The sequence below is a fragment of the Apodemus sylvaticus genome, chromosome 16, assembly GCF_947179515.1.
Source record: "Apodemus sylvaticus chromosome 16, mApoSyl1.1, whole genome shotgun sequence".
Classification (NCBI taxonomy): domain Eukaryota; kingdom Metazoa; phylum Chordata; class Mammalia; order Rodentia; family Muridae; genus Apodemus; species Apodemus sylvaticus.
The window spans coordinates 35,857,979-35,879,659 of NC_067487.1; positions in this window are offsets into that span (position 1 = coordinate 35,857,979).

The following is a 21,681-nucleotide window of genomic DNA, read 5'->3' on the forward strand; positions in this document are numbered from 1 at the left end:
CTGGAGTAGACTGTGGAAATATGTGGCCCGAGCTGCCCAGGGCCAGCCATTCTACACTTGGCAGAGCTGTTTCCAGCTAAGCTCAACAAAGGATGGAAGTATTGCCACAAATGCATTTTTCCACATTAAGGTTGCTGCTGTCAGGGCTCAGGCAGAGGAGGCAGCTTTGTTTTTACTCGGCTGTGCATCTTGGACTGCTTAGCCACCCCACTCAGTCCAACCACCCTGTGCAGTCTGGGCAGCTACAACCTGGGACTCATCCAGGGGCTGAAAAGTCTAGGCCGGAGGGGACCAGACTGAGCCTCGGGACCAATTCTTTCTAACCCCAGAGAATAGAGGCCTTCCTGAGAAGAAACTGGATTAGCAACAGATATGTTGGTACTTGCACATTTCTGTGGAAGCCAACCTGGGAACCCTATTAAAGCCATGTGCAAACTCAGAGACACAAGCCAGCACTCAGGGCAAACGTTGTCTAGATGACATGACGGAAAGGCTTTGTTTAGTTTAGGAAAACATGAAGTTAAATATAATATAGCAACCTACAGGTTCAGATGATTTTTTCGGTTCACTTTTCATTGTTCAGACATTTATTTTTATGATCCCGGGACTTGAATCTGGCCAAGCAAACACTCTACCACTGAGCTAGCTAGACTCTAATTCAGGTTTATCACCTTTAAGCAAGTATCGGTTTATAACCAGTTCTATCACATTTATCCATTTTTAATAAAAGACATAGAATTGGTCATGGGTTAGATCAATTAGTTAATATGTTTTTGTGTATAGATCACTGGATATCTTTGTTTAAATAGAGGCATGATTGGTTTTCTTGTGTGAAGAACTAACAATTCTCAAGAGAGCAAGAGAATCTGGAGTCGGGGTAGGAGAATGAAGTTTGACAAAGCTCCCTGTGTACCTCCCAACTTCCCTGTGTTATGATGACATTTATTGGGATTGCAAATCTCAGAGGCAAGTGTCAGCTAACATCAGCCTCCTAGTAACAGGTCATGTGACCAAGCCTGGACCATGGAACAGAGGAACACTAACCCAGGAAGCCAGAAGCAGGAAGTACACCAGTCATGTCTGTTTGTTAGAAGGAACAGAGTGCATTCTAGAGTTCTACCATCACTACTACCTCTGCATTATACCTGACTTGAAGAAGTTCCCTGCCTGTGCCAGGAAAAATTCTACAGAGGCCCTCATGTGGGCAATGTGATAAAATACCCTGATGAAATCAGCTTAAGGGGAAAGAGCTTATTCGGGCTCATAGACCAAGGGTGTAGGCCATTGTGGTGGGGAAGTTAAGGCTGTAGGGAGCTGAAACATCTGTTCACATTGTATCTGTGATCAGAAGCAGAGAACAATGAATGGTGCTTCTCAGTTCCCTGTTTCCATTTAGACAGTGCAGAATCCTGTCCAGGGAATGGTGACACCCACAGTGGACAGAGCTTCCTACATCAATTAACATAATCACGTCCATCCTTCATGCACACGCCCAGAGGCCCATCTAGGTGACTCTAGATTCTTTCATGTTTGTAAGCAACACTGACCATCCACCAACTATTAACAACATATTAACAAATAAGTGTTACCTGAAGATGCTAAGTTGCAATTAATGTGTGTATATGCATACACATATTTATGGCTATTGAGTTAAGATACATATTTATCAAACACACATATAAAATTAGTGTATAGTTTCCTGAGGTTGTCATAGATCACAGTGTTTGAGGGTTACACAACAGAACAAGACCACAGTGTGTGAAATACAGAGGACTAGTATGTTCACACCTTCTCTGAGGGACATAATTCAGCTCACAACAAATGACTACATTTAAAACTAATTATTAAATATCCACATGAATTCCCCCATTTTGACCATTGGTCCATAGAAGCCTGAACTTCTCATAAAAGGTTTGTCAACCTTGATCTGGATGTGTGGTTCTGAAGGTGCACTTTAGTCTCCAGAATTGGTAAGTGAGGCTGGTATTGTTGATCAAAGCACTGCTCTCCAAACTGGGTCCATACAGATATGATGTTACATAGGCAGCCTGTTGACAGTTAAGAGTCTTCAGGGTCAAAGCTGGGGACGATTCTAACATATGTCCAGGGCTAGTGACATCTAGCTTCTTGATTGTGGTCAGGAAAGCAGCTGCCTGGATTGTTCTTTGGTGCTAAGATCGATGGCCTAGGCCTAATCTGCTGTGTGACACCCTGGTAAATAAATAGAAAAACCTTGTTCTTGTCAAGGCTTGTATCAAAGAAATGTACGTTCTGGATTTTTCCAAGGCCAGAAATCTTTGTTTAGGATGTTTCTTGACTATTATTATAATTAAGTGGCTTGTCAGCAGCTTATGGAGGAAAGAAGACATATTGGCTACAGATTCCCTTGGGTCCGACAACAATTTGAGACATCTGTTGAAAGGCCGTGGGCCTTGCAGGCTGCCTGGAGAGTCATTTGACCACAGAAGGTAACAAGCAGTCCCTTGTGCATTGGGCCCCTTAGACTGTGACTAATGGCCAACTGAGGAAACTTTTAAGAGGGACGCAGACCAGCTGAATATTTCTAGGGGAAGATGGGGGGCCTGTAAAGTATGTTCAAGGAAGAGTGTTGAAGGAGAACTTGGAAAACCATGGCCTGCAGGCCCAGCCAGCTTCAGACATGCTGGACTGGACAGGCTTGTGGTTAAAAGCGTTTTGAAATTGCATGCCTTTGAGCAGAGCCTGCATTCTTTCTAGACTGATGAATTCTATGTTTTCTACTACTGTGTACCGACCTGGGTCACCAAGATCTGATATCTGCTTGCTGGCTGGCACTTTTTGATATGAAAACTGTGAAGTAATGAAGATAATAAAGGATACAGAGAGCTAAGGAGGAAATGCTTGCTATTTTTAAGCATCTAAATGCATGCGTTCTAACATTAATTGGTTATATTTTAACCATGGGAATTATTAAATGTGCAAAAATAAAACAGACAGTTGTATATGTATGTGTGTGTGCATTTTCATGTATGTATGTATGTATGTATACACATGTGTGTATATATGTGTGCATTTTGTGTTTGTATATGCATTTGTACGTGTGTGTGTGTGTGTGTGTGTGTGTGTGTGTGTGTGTGTGTGTGTAGTTCCCCTAGACAAATGTCCCAGGAGAATCTCTTGGTCTACTATTTCACCTTTGACCCTCTTTGGTTCTGACATAGAGCTACTAGGACCCTGTAGTTTTTGAGCAATAGGACCTTCTGAGCCGGGGCTGCTGAGTCCCTAGGAGTTTCCTGCATGATGGGATCATCTTTTGTCCTAATGAGGCTACCATCCTCCCTGGCTTCAAGATGAGAACTGACTACCTGAAACTGCTGGGGCAAGGGAAACCTGGAGGCTTTGGCTCCAGCCCCTCCTCTCCCAGCAGGGGAGAGGGAAGGGCAGTAGGGATTCAGCTCTCAGCACAAGACATTTCAAAACATAGCAGTGCAGGACTGCCTGTGACTCCAGGTTCAGGGAACCTGATGCAGACATTTCTGGGAATCCATCTCACCCTGGGCTAAAGGAAGAACCTTCAACAGTGCAGGGCTCTAGGGTTTCCAGGGACCCAGAAGGGTTCCCATTTTAGCTTGGAGCACAGAGCCCCAGTGCTTGGGAGCCTCTCTGGCCTTAATCTTTGAGTCTCTTCTCTTGGAGGCTCATTTGCATTCTTTCTTGTTTGTCTGGGGTGGGGAGAGATGGAACTAGGGGTATAGCTCAGCAGTAGACTTCTTTTTAGCATTTTTAAATGATTGTGCTGTGTGTATATGTGTTTCGCCAGCATGTATGACTCTGTACCATGTGCCAGAAGTTCCTGAGACTTTCTGCCTCAGGTTCCCTGAATCTAGAGTTGCAGGCTGTGTTTTGAAATGTCGTGTGCTGGGAACTGAACCTTACATGTTGACCGGTGTCTAGGTGTGACTGACCCAGGTAGGCGTTCTGAACTATTTGTGAATTTGTTGTGTGGCTGAATAAAATTATTATCTTAGAACACCTCTAGGGTCATCAAGGGAGGGAAGGCATGGAGGCTACAGTAAATGCTTCCTCTGAGGTAACAACATCCTCAAAGGTGTCTCTGGGTTGGTTACTTGGCAATATAACACCTCCTGCCAGATGGTCTTTAGTTCCTACACACTCTCACCACCTCCCTTAGGCCATGCCCTCTACTTTAGGAGTAATTACAGCAGCTTAGCAGGGAGGTTGCTTGTATGCTAGGCACTAAGTGCTTCTCCTGTTGACTTCTTTGATGTTTCATTACTGTCCTCTCATTACTGCCCAGGACACTGAAGCCCAGTAAGTCCAGCCTGTAGCTCCATCAATCACCAAGAGGCTCACAGATTTTGAGCAGAGGTTTGCCCACCTACAGTGCCCAGAGACTGTCAGTGAGCATGCCCGCCACCTAGATTATCAAAGGGCCAAGATCTCTCACACTGTGCTAAAATTTATTTGTTAAGGAGACTTGTTACACGTCTGCTTTCAAAGGATAACTTTTCTACTTCGTTTAATTTTATGTTATTTGCTTTTCCTTATTTTGAAATCACGTTTTTATAATAAATTTAATATTCTGGATTGAGAATTTTATTGTGTGTTTTCCATGACTGTAGTATGCTTGTTTTGCTAAGGGGAGATTTATTCTCTCTCTCTCTCTCTCTCTCTCTCTCTCTCTCTCTCTCTCTCTCTCTCTCTGTCTCTCTCTCTGTCTCTCTCTTTTTCTCTCCCTCCCTCTCTCTCCCTCCCTCTCTCCCTCCATCCACTCCTCCCTCCCTTTCTCTCTCTCTCTCTCTCTCTCTCTCTCTCTCTCTCTCTCTCTCTCTGCCCCTTCTCTCTCTGTATTTTTCACTAACATCAAAATGTATAGATTTAAATGTATAGATCAATGGTTTTGACAAGTATGTAGGTACTATTGTATCACTAATATATTTCATTCTTCAGAAAGGTACTTGACAAACTTTTTTATTGTGATCCAAGACAACGCTTCATCCAGTGTGGTCCAGAGAAACAAAAACGTTGAATACCCATGTTCTATACATTCCTTCATCCCTAGAGGAAGCCTCTCTTCTAATTTCCATCACCATGTTATGGTCCTTGCTGAATGTCAACAGTGTGTTTTCTTTTCAGGCTGGGCTTGTCATTTGGTACCCACATACATCACTGCATCTACTTTTACCATGTTTATGTGTGAGCAGCAATCAGTTTATGGATACTTCACAAAGTTATTCTTTTGATATATAACTTCTTTTTACAAGTAGTTTGGGGATATTTTCAGTAGAGCTGCTATGAATATTTATACAAAAAGTCTTTTGTAGCCAACGTATAGTTCCTAGGAGTGAAGTTGTCACAGAGTAGAATTCATAAAAAAAGCTTGCAAAGGTTTTCTGAAGTGACATCTTCCTTCATTCTTATCAATATTGTCTGACCACTCCAGGTGCTCCACATTCTTGTCATCATTTGGTATGGCCAGTTCTTAATTTTGCTCAGATGGGGTTATCTCATTATGGTTTCCTGGACATTTTCCCAATAACCTAAAATGATTGTCTTCTTTTTTGTGTGTTTATTGATAGTTTCTAACACTTTTCATGGGAAAGATCTATTCAAAACATTTTATCCTTTGTATATGGGTAAATTTGTTAAATGTATTGATTTTTTAGAACTTTATATATTCTGGAAATACAACTCTTCATGAAGACAGATCACAAACATTTTCTCACAGTCTTAGCTTGCTTTTACTTTGCCTTCATAACTGTATCTTTGATTTGTAGAAACTTTTTAAATTGGATATTTTCTTTATTTATACTTTAAATGGTTTCCCCTTTCCAGGTCTCCATTTCAGAAATCCTCTATCCCCTCCCCCTGCCTCTATGAGGGTGCTCATCCACCCACCCATTCCCGTTTTTCCACCCTGGCATTACCCTACACTGAGGCATCGAACACCCTCAGCCCAAGGCCTTCTCCTCCCACTGATGTTTAACAAGGCCGTCCTCTGCCATATATGTGACCAGCGCCATGGGTCACTCCATGTGTGCTCTTTGATTGGTGGTCCAATCCCCAGGAGCTCCAGAGGGTCTGGCCTGTTGACACTGTTGCTCCCTCCATGGGGCTGCAAACCCCCTCAGCTCCTTCAGTCCTTTCCCTAACTCCTCCATTGGAGACCCTACACTCAGTCCATTGGTTGGCTGTGAGCATCCACTTCATTTGAACAAAATGAGTATTTCATTCACCCTTCTAAGAATCACTGAAGCATCCACATTTTGGTCTTCCTTCTTCTTAGGTTTCATATGGTCTGTGGATTGAATCCTGAATATTCGGAACTTTTGGGCTAATATCCGTTTATCAGTGACTGCATAACATGTGTTCTTTTGTGAATAGGTTACCTTACTCAGAGTGATATTTTCAATTTCCATCCATTTGCCTGCAAATTTCATGAGGCCATTGTTTTTTTAATAGCTGAGTAGTATTCCATTGATTAAATGTTCCACATTTTCTGTATCCATTCCTCTGTTGAGGGACATCTGGGTTGTTTCTAGCTTCTGACTATTATAAATATGGCTGCTATGAACATAGTGGAGCATGTGTCCTTATTATATGTTGGAGCATCATCTGGGTATATGCCCAGGAGTGGTATAGCTGTGTCCTCAGGTAGTACTACGTCCAATTTTCTGAGGAACCATCAGATTGATTTCCAGAGTGGTTGTACCAGCTTGCAATTCCACCAGCAATAGAGGAGTGTTCCTCTTTCTCCACATCCTCTCTAGCATTTGCTGTCACCTGAGTTTTTCATCTTAGCCATTCTGCCTGGTGTGAGGTAGAATCTCAGGGTTGTTTTGATTTTGCAGATGCTTTTAATTTTGACAAAACTGAACCTGAACATCACTTTTTCCTCTTTGTTCTTTCTGCATTCTGAATTTTTTTTCACTATTCCTATCATGAAAATGCTTTTGTTTTTAAAAGGAAAATAAAAAGCTTTGGAATTAGACCCATAATCATCTCCAAACAAGCTTCGCATGCTGCAATGCAGGTCAACAGGAGTTTTCTTTCTTTCCTGTGCTGATGCTCATTTTTCTAGAAACACTTGGTATCCCATTGCTACTGCTAATCAGCCCATTAAATTCTGTTGAATAAAGAACAACTGGATGAAGGCTTATGGGTCTTTTATAGACTCTCGGTTTTCCGTTGCTCTATTTGCATTTCCTCGTGTCAACACACTCTTTAAACTCAGCTTTTCTAGCCTTAAAATCTTCAAAGAAATGTGCTAGGATTCTGGTGAGAGGATATTTGTCTCTATACTAATTTGGGTAAAATAGATACCTCAATGATAATGGATCTTCCTACTTTAACACATACTGTAGCTATCTCTCCATTCATTCTGACCTCTCAAATCTTTTTCTGTACAGCATTCTGTAGATATAGGAATAGAGGGCTTGCACATTATATTAAATCTCTCTCTCCTTCCTGTCTCCCCCCCCCCCTGTCTGTTGTTGGTACAGAGAATAGAATGGAAGCACATGTTGATAATTGTAAATTCCAGCTACTTTTCACGATGTGTCGGTAATTCTGCTCACGGTTTTCATGCTCACTTTGGATTTGCTGTGCGTGCAATCATACACAACCATACTGTTTCCTAGCAGCTTGGCTTTGTCTCAATCCACATTAACACTTTTTTTCCCTTGGATATATACCATTCTTATTTTCTGTTATAAACACTGGAATCCACCACTTTTGCTCAAAATGCTCATATTATGATACATTCTGGTTTCGTTGCCACTCCAAACAAAATATTTGATAAGTCCAGGGTCACTTCTTACTCTTTTGCGTGTCACCTCCTAGGCAGTTGGCTGTGCTGAGAAGAAGCTAAATGTCTCCTTCCCAGCCACCTGCTGTCAGAAACCCATTGAAGTGAATGATGAACACAAACTTTTTACGAGAAGTACAAGGCCATACAAGTAGCTGTCGATATTCTAGATGAAGATTGGAAGGGCTGGATGGTCCCATTCAGAAGTGGGAATGACAAACAAGGTTTTCCCAAGAAGTGGAAGGGTCTTGACCCTTGTCTCCCACTGTTGAATAAGAGGCATTATTGTTATAGAACAAGGAGAGAGGAAGCACAAGTGTGTTTGTGGATGCATCGTGCGTGCCAATCTGAGTGTTCTCAACTTGGTTATTGTCTTAGAGAGGGAGGAAGAAGGGGGGAGAGAGAGGGAGAGAGGGGGAAAAGGGAGAGGGAGGGGTAGGTGTGGATATTCCTGGATTGAAGGATACTACTGTATCCTTGGTGGTTAGGGCCCCAAAGGGCTGACAGAATCTGAAAGCTTTTCAGTCCCTCTAATGAAGGGAATGCCCATCAATGTGTTGTCAGAAAGCCCTTGAGCTAAGAAGGCGAGAAGCTCAGGACCAAGGCACCCCATATTTAGTGTGTTGTTGCTCCACAGACCACTCTGAAGAAACAAGGAGGAGACTGCAGGGTATGCTAAGCTTTTGCACAAGGAAATGAAGAAAGCCAAAGCGGGGAAAAACATCAGGAGCAGATCTCCAAGAGATGTAGGCTGTCCTCGCTTGGAGCCTGAGTCTAGTCAAAAATGAGTCTTTAATGGTAACAAATAAAAGACGAGGCCCTAAAAAACAAAGTTTACCATCATTTCTTTTTTAACCTAAGGTTTATTTGGAAGTGTGAGGCATACTATTTTGGAGAAAATCCACTGGTAATTTCAATAACATAGATTCAATTCCATATGTATGGACCATCATTTTCTCTTAACTCAAGTGCCCCTGAGTCCTGACTTCGCTTTCCATACATCCTATCAGCTATTTTCTGTGAATCTATCCTTGGGTTTTCCTTCTTTCTTTTGTTTCATTCTGCTCCGAGGTTATTTACTTCATATTTTTGTTGTTGTTTTAGACATTATGTTTTTTCTGTTCTGGAATTTCTGTTCTAGAATTCCTTTAGAGCTTTTATTTTGTTTTGCTTTTGTGGGGGGTTTTTTTCTGATGAACTTGCTCTCTGTTTCTCTGTTGTTATTTCTAAACCTTTAAATATATTTAAAGTGGTTATTTTGTAGATGGCTTCTAGATTCTAACCTCTGGTCATCGCGGATTCTGCAGTTATTGTTTACTTTTTTTAGTTATAGGTTACATTCATTTTCATTCTTCTTTGTGTGTCTAGAGTTTTTCATAATATTTTAGTCATTTCCATCACATTACCAATAGAGACTAAACCAGGTGGTATATTTTTGTTGTGTTCTTCCAAGAAAGTTTTTTTTTTTTTTTTTTTTTTTTTGGTTTTTCAAGACAGGGCTTCCCTGTGTAGCCCTGGCTGTCCTGGAACTCACTCTGTAGACTAGGCTGGCCTCGAACTTAGAAATCCACCTGCCTCTGCCTCCCAAGTGCTGGGATTAAAGGTGTGCACCACCACTGACCGCAGAAAGAATTTTCTATTTTCCTTGTCCAACAACTTGGGAAGGAGATTTTTTTTTTTTTCCTGAAAAGTCCCCCTGGACTGTATAGTTGGTCTGGGAACAAAACGAAACATTAATTTCAATTTCCTTTTTGCCACTGAGAGGATGGTGACTGTTCTTACCTTTTCAGACTCAACCCAAAATCCTTGCTGCTGGCATGAAGGTCTCATCTCTTTGATGTTTTCATGTTTTGAACCAGGGCATATTCAGTGGCAGCTTTTCTAGTTAGATTTTTCTTCCAGACACTACTGTAGACAGCTCTGGGACTTGATTAGTGTAAGGGATGAAAAGCAACAGAGTTCCCTACATTTTAACTCTGCCCCAACTGCTGCTGAGTTGGCAAATTTCCCAGGGTGGAGAATTGTTCTGAGAAATTTATTTTTGTGTTTGGGACTCTTCCAGATTCCAATATTTCATGGAGTTTACACTACTGTTAAAAGGTCAGCTGATTTTTTTTTTTCCTCAGCCCAACAAACTTTTGTCCATGTTTATGGGCTGATTTCCTCCCCGACACATGCTAGGCAAGTTGCCCCAAGGATGAAAATACTTATCATCTTATGTTCTTCTTTGATGTGTTTATCTTTATGATGGGTTTGTTTAGGTGTGTGCATACATATATGTAGTAGGGTTTTATGGCTTTAAAGAAAAATGTAATTTTTCACCTATTATTTTCTTTGGTTATTTTGAAGGTGATCCTCTTTATGCCTGTGTCTTAACCAAAAATAGAGCTCCGTAGTTTTCCATTTTCCGTTTTCCAAGAGTTTTGTTGTAGATTATTTCTGAGAGTCAAGTGTGAGGCCTCTGAGCCGCATAAAATATTCAGAGGTCTGGATTCAGACTCGGAATACCACTTGGCTGAGTCATGCGCAGGACTTGGCATTGTGAAGTGTTGTTATTTTGTTCCTTTTGTGCCACAATCCAAAGAAGTTGCTTTTTATGCGTAAACCTGGTCTTTAGATCCTGGTCAATTCCTGCTAGTTTTTCTGTGCTGTCTCTGTGGACAGCATCTTGATCCTACTTTGCATCGGTACCAGAGAAGAGCAACAGCTTTCTCCTGAGATTTTGAGTTCCCTCTTGTCCCTGTGTAGTCCTTCCTGTCAAGTCCCCACACTTACATAGGCTGGTGGTAACAGAACTGTAATTCTAACCTTGTCACACTTCTCTTTAAACATGTTCAGTTACTTCCTGTTGTGTAATTGTTCAGAAAGTGCAGACAAAATATAGCAGGTGCGCGTCAGCTTCATCTTTCTTGTTTTCCCTTGCTCTGTGGTATTCCCCTAGCTTCTTTTACTTCATATCTGCTTTGCTTTCTCCTACCACGTTGCCTTTATATAGGCTCATCTCTCTACTTAGCACCTCAACAATCCCTTCTTGGGGAAGCCTTTCTCTCTGTTTTGCTTCCTTGTTTTTTCTCTCATTTGTAAGCATTTGATTCAGTGATAAGTTTTGCATTTCTTATAAGATTTCCTACTTACTGTCAATCTCTTTCATTAGAATAGAAGCTCCAAAGATGGAAGAAAAAAGAATAGCTTCCTGTATCATTTCATCCCTCATGCCTAATCTTTAGATGCCCCCTGTGAGGAGTATTATCTAGCTGTCTATCTCTATGTCTGTCTGTCTGTCTGTATATCTATCTATCTATCTATCTATCTATCTATCTATCTATCTATCTATCTATCTATCAATCCATCCATCCACCTTATCTGACATCTATCTATCTATCTATCTATCTATCTATCTATCTATCTATCTATCATCTATCTTATCTGACATCTATCTATTTACATCCAACCACCCATCCATCCATCTATTATAGATCTGTCTACTTATAATTTGCATGTTCACCGATTTGATTTGCTTTCTGGGTTTTTGTTTGTTTGTTTGTTTTGTTTTTTGTTTTTTGGGGGTTTTTGTTTTTTGTTTTTTTGGATTTTTTTTTTTTGAGACAGGGTTTCTTTGTATAGCCCTGGCTAACCTGAAGCTCACTCTGTAGCCTGGGCTGTCCTCAAACTCAGAAATCCTCCTGCCTCTGCCTCCCAGAGTACTGGGATTACAGGCGTGCGCCACCACTGCCCAGCTTTGATTTGCTTTCTAAAGACTTTCTGTTGTGTTTTATAAAAAGAAGAGAGAGAAGGCAGGGATATGTTTGGTGGAGATGCAGTAAGGTGTGAGGAGAAAGGGGGTGCCTCTGTGGGCCCATGCTGAGGCATCCCTTCCCCCTTAGCCACACACAAGGATATAGCATAGAATAGAGTTTATTCAGGGCATAGGGAGGGAGGGGGAGAGAGAGAGAGAGAGAGAGAGAGAAAGAGAGAGAGAGAGAAAGAATAGAGGCTAGCTATGAGTATGTGGAGAGAGATGAGGGAGTGGAATGGGGAGACAAGGGGAAGAGGGTAAGGGAGCAAGAGCAAGAGGAGAAGAGAAGAGAGTAAAAGAATAAGAAAGCAAGAGGGTGAGGAGGGACAAGCAGCCCCTTTTATAGTGAGTCAGACACACCTGGCTGTTGCTAGGTAACTGGGGTGGAGCCTAGACGAAATGGCAGCACTTTCAGAGACACTTTTGGACTTCATAGGCTTTTCTTAAAGCCAGGACCTTCGACCAAGCAGGAAATAAACTCACCTTTGAACTCCAAGTTGACAACGGTAAATGTATCACTTAGTTCAGTACACCAAAGAATTCTTCCTATGCTTCCTATGCTGACAGCATTGACATGTTTATTTTTCTTGACCCAGATAACTGAACTGGATGGGTGCTGAACATTTGCCAATTAATTAGTGACTTAAATCACTTGTGAAAATGGCTGTAAAAACCACTTCAAGCTGAGTCCTCTGATGCCGTGTAAACATAAATTGTGTTTTCTTTTTCTGCGGTGGTGTCCAAGGAATTGTGGTCAAGACTCAAGATCATTTGAGACCTCCCCTAGAGAATTATTCTTCAAAGACTGGGTCTAGTTACCTAAGCTATTCCTAAATTATCTCCAGGGTTCCAATTTCGTTCCTCATCAGTCTTCTGACCCAGTGTGCAATTACTGGTATTGAAAATGGTGGACTCATAAGGGAGCCATCTCCCTTCTTTCAAAAGTCAAGTTTCATACCCACATGGGAGTAATTTTGATGTTTTGGTTCCTGATAATTCTTTGGCACAACATCTCAAATGCTACTGCCATCCCTGAGATGACTCAGGGTTGAGAGACTCACAAGAGTCTTAATGACCTAAACTGTAAAAGCTCAGGGAAGAGGTTATTCCTAGCCACACTTTGGGTTGTCCAGGTTGAAATCCTCTGCTCCCTCATTTTGTAGTTTTTACTTTTGTTGTCCTTTATTTATTTACTTATTTTTGCAAGGATAGTGAATGTCATTGTTTGAGTCAAACTAAGAAGATATAATCAGGATGTCTGATAGAAGGAAGGAATGTGTGTTACATACGTTACTAAAGAGAATGATTGAACTGTGGTAAGATGTATTTCCAAGGAATGTAGATATCCCAAAAATAGAATGATTGCTTGGATGGACTGGTAATTCCAAAGTAGTACGCCCTTTCCTAACATAGATGTAAACAGGCGGTTACCACAGGAAAAAGAAATACCAGAAAACTTGAATGAGAAACACAAAACCTTTTCATTAATTCAGAGTGAAGCCTTTATTCCAATATTTGCTTTGGGTGAAATCCTCAACATTGTGCTGACTGAAAGACAGTATGTGTTCTTTATCCCTCACTAATTGATTTTTTTTTTTTTAGAAGCCTGTTAGCCTGGTGTGGTGCATGCCTTTCATCTCAACACTTGGGAGGCAGAGGAAAAAGGATCTGAACTCATCATTGGCCTGGGCTACATAACGAGACCCCGCCTCCAACACAAACAAACAAACAAACAAACATCTAAAAGACATTATATTACATGATATTAATTATCTATCAACATGGAAACATTTATAACTTTGCTTGAAAAATACCTTTGTTCTCATTTTCTTTTATTGTCCTTGTTTCCTGATTGATAGTTGTTCAGCCCTTCAGTGATAGGCTTATGGCATTATAAAGGTAATAATAAACATCATGATTAGCTGTCAACTAAGGATTAGGTTTGCCATGTGCTCTGACTCGAATATCTAGCATTTCCCACAGGCTTATGTATTGAGTGCTTGACTTCCATTGGTAACTCTATTGCAGGAGGATTGAGGTGTATGTGCTAGAAACTTAGCACTTAGGATGTGGGGTCCGATTGATGGAACTAGACCATAGGTTCATGTAGACAATTTTTGTCTCTGGGCCCCTTCTTGTTTCACTCTCTGCTTCCTGTCCTTTCTGAAGTAAGAGGCTCCTCTGTCACTTGCTCTTGCTTGCCATGATCATTTGTTCAGGTGCAGGGGCTAACCATCATGAAGTGGATTCTCTGTATCTGGGAGTCAAGACAAATCATTCCTCCTGTGAACTGCTTATGTTGACTATTTGGTAAAAGTGTCACAAAACTTTGTTCCATAAACACATAACTCATATACCATGCTAAGTGCTTTACATACAGGATAGCACGTGTTTCTCTCAGCCCTGCCCTGTGAGGCCATTACTATAGGTATCCCTCATTGTAAAAGAAGTGACAAAGGCAGAGAGTTTAGATAACCTGGCCAAGGTTACAGTCAGTAAGAAGCAGGATTGAGTCTAGACAAACTGGAGAATCTCCCATCCATGAGCCCGGGGAAGACACTTAAGTTTTACAAAATAGACATAAAATATACCAAAAAGAAATGACTTCTAAATGCTTTCAAGGGTGAGAATTCAAAGCACATAGGAAGTCCCATATTATTCATCCTGACAATTCCATATGCATTTATATCAGTATATCAGTGGTTCTCAACCTTCCTAATGCTGTGACTCTTTAATATATTCTATAGGGTTGTTCTCAACCATAAAATTATTTTTGTTGCTATGTCATAACTGTAATTCTGCAATTGCTATGGCTCATAATGTAAATATCTGTGTTTTCTGATGGCCATAGGTGACTGTTGTGAAAAGTTGTTCAACCCCCAAAGGGGGTCACAACTCACAGGTTGAGAAATGCTAATTTATATAAATTTTTTTAAAAAATAAGCATAGAGATAAAAAGTAGATTTGGGGCACAAGATAGCCAGAGGCCTTACAGTTACAGGTGGGCAAATGCCACTACCATGAGCAAGTTGGGTGGAGAGACGTGAGAGGTGTGCTCTGCCACCCGAAGCCATGGTGATAACCAGCCCTGTGCTACTGGCAAGGGCCACATCTGAGTCTGTGGCACTGGTGCAGTAGGGTCCGTGTTGATGTCCATAGCCTGTGTTACCAGCAATGGCTATAGAGACAGACAATTGTCCCTGGTCTGGGATGCCACCTGAAGCCATGTTAATGTGCACGGAGCATGCTGAGTTAGCCTGGCCCCTCACTGGCCACAGCACAGTGGCACCAATGGTGACGTAAGCTCCACACAGTGAGCTGGCCTAACCCTTCACCTGGGCAGCAAGGGAGAGCTAGCTGGCCCTGGTGGCATGGGTCTTAGGGAGGTTGTGGGCTGACCAATGCAGCTACTGCCCAGGCTCACATGCGGGGCTTTGAGTTGTCCCACGCCATCTATGAGATGCTCAAGCATGTGAAGGGGCTGGTGCTGCACAACACAAGCTGCAGGATGTCCATGACTCAGGGCAACAAGGATCCAGTATTGATAGTGTAGCAGAAGCCAGAGGCCTCCAATCAGGCCAATGACTCACTGCAATGAACATTTGCAAGTAAAGCTGTTTGGGCAAAGAGGGTATACTGTGTGACACACTGTGACATGCCACAGCTTCCGTGGGTTTTAAAAATGTATTTACTTTTTACTTTTTCTTTCTTTTTTCTTTTGGTTGGGAAAGGTTACAAGGGTACAAGGTGAATATGGAAGGACTTGGAAATGAGTGGGATTGGGGGGCAAGATGTAAAATTCACACATACATATGCATACACACACACACACACACACAAAACTTAATTAAAAAAACGTAAAAAAAATAAACAGACTGAGAAGAAAACAAAAATTATAGAAATAGATATACATACAGATAAATATTTAGGATCCACAAAGGTGGTATGTCAAGAGAAAAAAATGATAAATGATAGATATAGTTTAAATAGTAGAGACAATGCCTAATATATGCAATGCTTTGGGCAATAGTCTAATTCTCTGCCTTAATGTGTTTCTTCTTCCTTGCTCCACTGTGAAGCAACTTTATTTTCCTCCCTGTTTTGTAGTCATGAAAATGATGTCCCAACTCACCAATATGTTCCAGAGCTTGGTGTTTTAGATGTCAGGGTTACTGTAAAACGCACAGCTGTCATCTCAAAGGGGGAAAAAAGTTTATTCTGGAGCCAAATAGAAATGACCATGGGCTGGCATCACAAGGTTAAGGCACCCCAAATTCCATATTCCAATGTGGTACCAATTTTATGAAGTTTTCATAGGAACAGAACAGAGGAAGGCAAACGTCAAAACACTTGCTAAATGTAGTTTTGGAAACCTTGGGTAGGTGGGTAAAGCCCTAATCTCGGCTGTCAAGTTGATTAGATCTGGAATCAACTGACAAGCTATTGGGCACACGTGGTTTTTCACAGGCTTGAGAATAACCTGAGTTTGTCTGAATCTCCTACTTTTCAGTATATGAGCCAATTAATTTCCTCTTATTCTAATTCCCACCCCCAACTTCCATATTGGGGAATGAGCCTGTGGCCTCCTGAATACTTGGTAATCTCCAACTTCTCCTTACTTTGTTAAAGCCAGCCTTGGGTAGAGGTTTTTTCCCCCAGTTTCAAATATTAAACATATATATTCAGGAAATAAGTCATAGAAGTTCTGAATAAAACATAAGTGGCTAAGGATTAAAATGTGTATTCTGCTGAGGAAGAGGCTATAGTAAAATGTAGTCATTGAAAGAACTCCTGGAGCAAAGGGTAAACAGGACGTTTTGTGCAAATGTTCAGATTGTTAGAGTTCATTAATCGGGAACTGGAGAGATGGTTCAATGGTTAGGGACACTGGCTACCTTTCATGAGGACCAGGGTTTGACTCCTCCACCCATGTCCTTGCTCCAGTTCCAGGGCACCTGATGCTGTCTTCTGGCCTCTGTAGGTGCAGGCAACCATTTATCACATTAAAAAAAAAAGTAAAATTTAGAATAATAATATGAAAAAATTTTAAAAATGTATATTCCAGGAGCAGTTCAACCATTTCTGTCTAGTCAACTGCTGGAGCCGTCCTGTGGCCCCTATTTTGCACATTTTCATAGTAAGTTGAGTCACTTTCAGCTGACATTCCCCCTCTCTGCAGCTGCTTGTACATGCTAGACTGTGTTTTCCAGGAGAAACGTCAAACTCAAGCTTCACAGTCTTAGCAAATCTTAAAGATCGTTTGACTTTCACTGGCAAACGTGAGTACTCACTGAGTACAGTGGAGATGATCATTATTTTATTTTATTTTTATAAAAAATGCCAATTTATTAAAAAAATGTAATTGCTTTTTGTTTTCAACGATACTCTCTATAATGTCAGAGACCATTGAGACTTGTCATTGTCTAGAGTTCTTTTGACACTGGTAACATTAAAAACAGGACGATGGGAAGTGTCATATGCATCCCTTTGTCTCTAGTGTGTCCTCTGATTTATACTCTGCATTTCTTATTATTTCTGTCTAAAGTACAGTGACTACAGTATGTGATCGTCTGCGATTTGGAAATTATTTTTCTCTTTGTAAGAGTTTATGGTGATAGAATTTACATAATAATTTACTTTCATTTCACAAAACAGAAAAAAAAATCCCAACCAACTTTTTCATTAGTAATTCATAGACAAGCAGAATAAAGGTGGTGCCCATAAGTCTGCCTTTATTTGGATTTTCACAAATGTACTTTGGTTTGAAAATGACATGATGATTATGAATTATCTAGCTACTTTATTCTCTATAATATTAACTTAATAATTTAATATTGGCAAGCTATTCTTAATTTAACCTTTTGAGAGTTTACAAAAATTTCTAATACATAAAACTAATAATTTTTAATAATTCCTAGTTATTGTAGCATTTTACTCTCGCATGTATATGCTTCTGATATTTATGTTAGATTTTTGATTATATAAAGAAGTCAAGTTTAATATTACTCTAAATTCTACATGTAATGCTCATATATGTTTGTATGGGATTAGTCAGACGTCACTGGAGATCTGACTGTCTCTTGCTCGTGGCGCAGACACTATTGTTAATTAGTTAGATGCAGTGGTGTTCTATGCCACTCTCACAATTGCTAAGCAAGTTCAGGATAACCAGACACAATGAGGTGGCCATTCATGAGTTTCTCTTGCCAAGGCTAATGTCAGAGATGGGACCCAAAAGCAGACGTGGAGCAAACGCCTGAATGGGGGCCAAGGCTGGTACATCAATGCTGTTCTTGGTCACTACATTTTATGACTGGAGAAGACTGGGCCACGCATACCCAGGGTCCCAGAGTTGAAGATCTAAAAGCCCAAGCCCCCATGAGATAAGCAGTAGTCAATTCCAGGGGCTACAACTACAAATTAATGCTTTTCCTTACTGTTTACTATTATTATTTCCTGTTCATTTCCTTACTGTTTACTATTATTTTCCATTTTCTACGACACATCATTTGGATAATTAGGAAAAGGCACAAAAGTCTAGAAGTTCTACCATCTAAGATAAGAAACTGCAAATTTACAAAAACAACATTACACTAAATAAAGTGCGTAGGGTGGCATGCTGGGTGATTCCAGTTGGCAAGACATCACTAGGATATTGGCAAGCCAGCAAGCCCCTCCCCCTGGAATGGCCCCTCCCCTTCCTGGGATGGCCCCTCCCCTTCCTGGGATGGCCCCTCCCCTTCCTGGATGCCCCCTCCTGGATGGCCCCTCCCTCTCCTGGGATGGGTTCTCCAGTCCTTTCATCAAAAGAGTCCAGCAACTGCTAATCCAGAGTGCTGGTGCATTTCCTTCTACCCTCCCCACCTCCTCATTAGGGGTATACAAGTTTTTGTTGAGTTCATTCACCATGACCTTATCTGAACACTTGTGACACAGACTGTGAGAGGAAATTCCTCCTTCAGGACCAAGAGCCCAAGATGCTTGCTTCAAATATCACTGGCAGAATAAGACTTTCTTTTCTTTCTTAAATTTGTTGATTAGGGATGTGCCTTGAAACTCCAATTTGTAGAACAATCCTAGGGCCAAATAAATAAAAAGAGCCAGAATGATGAGTAGTGTCCTATCCCAGTGTATCTTGGAAATGCCAAAGAGAAAAATCATTTAAGGGGAAAAATATATCTTACTACATACACTATACCACACACACACACCACAAGCACACACACATGCACATACACATGTTCTACATATATCATGTTCCATATTCCCGGCCCCCCAAAAATGCAGAAAAAAACCATTGCCAAGTCAACTGGGCTGCTCCCCAGGAGGAAGCTCCCCACCTCTTTCTCAGGGTGGAGGCAGATTGGGAATGAGGATTTGGGGTCTGGATACTTTGCAGTTGAAACAGTTCGCCTTCGTCTGCTCCAGACAGCACAGGTTCAACTTTTGTATAATTTGAAAAGACATCGTTGCAAAGCAAAAACTGCAAATGACAAACCAATTTCCCAGAGACAAGTGACTGAATCCTCATTTTTCACCATTGCCCTCATCAGCAGGAGTTCAGAGCCATGTATGTGGCTGAACATCAGGGAAGTTCTACCAATCACTGACCTGCTCAGTCATGTCAGACCACAGCTGTAGAGCAAGTGTATGGCGCCCTCTGAATGCACCTAGCCTGTGTGGAGCTTGAGCGCTAGCCTGTGTATCCCCCTCATCTTCTGAAGACAGATACTAGTTTGGAAGGAGGCATGTCAGTACACCCTGCCTAATTAAGAAGTATGCAAAACAAGGTAGTGAGGGACTATAAAAAAGAAATGACTCCGTCACCCAGCAACTGCCAAAGGACATTGAATGATGACAAACACGAGCCTCTACTGATGGGGTTTTGGAAGTTCTGCAGATCATCATAAAAGTTAAAACTATGTTTGAAATATTAGAAGAAATGATTTAAATTGGGAGAATCCAAGGCAACGGGACAACTATGAAGTCCGTGAGTTTGCTTGGCATATCTTGTAGTCTGAGATTCCTGCCTTCTCCAAAATTAGACCTAAAAACCTTTGGGCATAATTCAAAAGAACTCCAAAACCTCCTTCCCAGTTCTTCAGTGCATTGTTGTTTTTCTTAATTTATGGGGCAAATAAAAAATGTATTAATTTAAAGCTGCAATTTCATAGATGTAAGCCAGCTGTTCCATCATGGAAAATATCATGGCCCATGCTTTCTTCCCTTTGGTGCAGAGGCATGAAGGGTGGGAAGAAAGATGGTTCATCCAATTCATCAAGACCTGATTATCATTTTGTTCAGAACATCCCAGCCAAACGGCTGCGTCAGGCTGTCAGCAGCCGATGGGTTTGGTCCCAAGATGGACCATGCCCGTAGATGGAACTATGCCATGAAGGGCTTCAGTCCAAAAAAACAGTGGGACTGTAGCCAGGAGCTGAGCTCCTAGTGCCCCTTGAGCTGGCACTGAGACAGTTGTGTGGTAACTGTTGCTGTCCGGGATGCTGGGCTCATTATTACAACAGAGGCAGAGCACAGCAAAGTGTTTGTGTTTGTGCCAAGCACAAGGCGGGGGCTATGGGAGAGGTAGTTTGAGGAGGGCTCCTGGGGCTAGCTTCTGCAGAATCTTGAGGGGGAAGGCTGATTAGAGTTGACATACCATTGTCCTCTAGAAACCTAATAGAACACACATTTTTTTCCAGTAAGAGAGGCAACTGCAAAATCCATATTTCTTAAATACTCAAAAGGGGATCTCACACACATAAGAGAGTAAGCTCATAACTACATCCCTTTGGGTGGGGGGAATCCTATTTTCAATTACTGTACTCACATACTCTTTCACTTAATCTTGAACACTGTTGTCGGAACTGGGATGGAAGCCAGTTCTCAAAATAGCATAAATGGGAAATATTTAGGCGAGCCCTGTGATATACACTAGGTATGTTTGGTTATTGTAACACATTTCCTTTTAGTGCTTTTGAAGGATGTGTGATTGATTATGGGAGCTGAGATTATTATACTAGGTGTCACTTCCCTTAAATGACATTTGCCGGGCTAGAGGTCACAGGAATCAGAACTTACCACTAGAAAATCAGGCTAAACTTGCTTTATGTGGAAACTGATCAGAAAACAGACGTCTGAAGTGGAGGGAGACATACAAAGGTGTTTACTGTGTCTGTGACATGGGAATTGTTGGGTTTGAAGGCTGGTTACAAGTCTAACATTGCAGGACAAAGACATTTCTAGCTTGCTAGCTTCAGATTGACTGTGAAATGGGGTAGACAGCCGTCACTTCCTTGGGCCTCAACCTTACTTCTGACATAGAGATTAAATGAGTTGATGCATGAAAATCACCTACATGGTGCCTGGCCCATGGGGAGAGCTTAAGAGACTCCAGAGGCTGTGACTGCTGGTCTGAGGTATACTGGGAAAGTTCCTTGAAGACAGTACAAAGCTCCTACTCTGAACTCCAGCCACACAGCTCCATGCACAGCCTACAGAAAGCATATGTCTCCTTCTGTAACATTGCTCACAAAACCCCCAATTTTAGTGTCTAAAAGTAAGACAGTCAGAGATAGAATAAAAAGAAGGGAGGGGGAAGAGGAGGGATGGTTCAGTGGCTAACAGAATCAGAGTTCAGGTCTCAATTCCTCAGTTAGGTGGTTCATAACCCACAATAACTCTAGCGCCAGGGAATCTAGCACCCTATTTATTCATGGGCACCTACTGAAGAAAATGTTTATATATGAATGTAAACATGTGTAGGCTATTTGAATGCCCAACACGAAGTGTGGGGCTGACTATCACTAGTGTAGATATCTCTACATCAAAGTCTCCCTGGTATCGATTTGTTTTTATTCCTTGGGTTTGGTAAGCCCAACAGGCCAAAAGGCAACTGATGTTGATTTGTTATAATTGCCAAGAAGAGAGGTTGTACCATTTTATTCAGGGCCACATGAGAACACATCAAGGCAAGTCTAGTGGCAGAAAAGATGAAGGAACAGCACAGACAAGAGCTTCTGTGGTGCATCTGTCTGTCTGGTCACCTGAATACTTGTATAGTCTCTGAGAAGAAAAG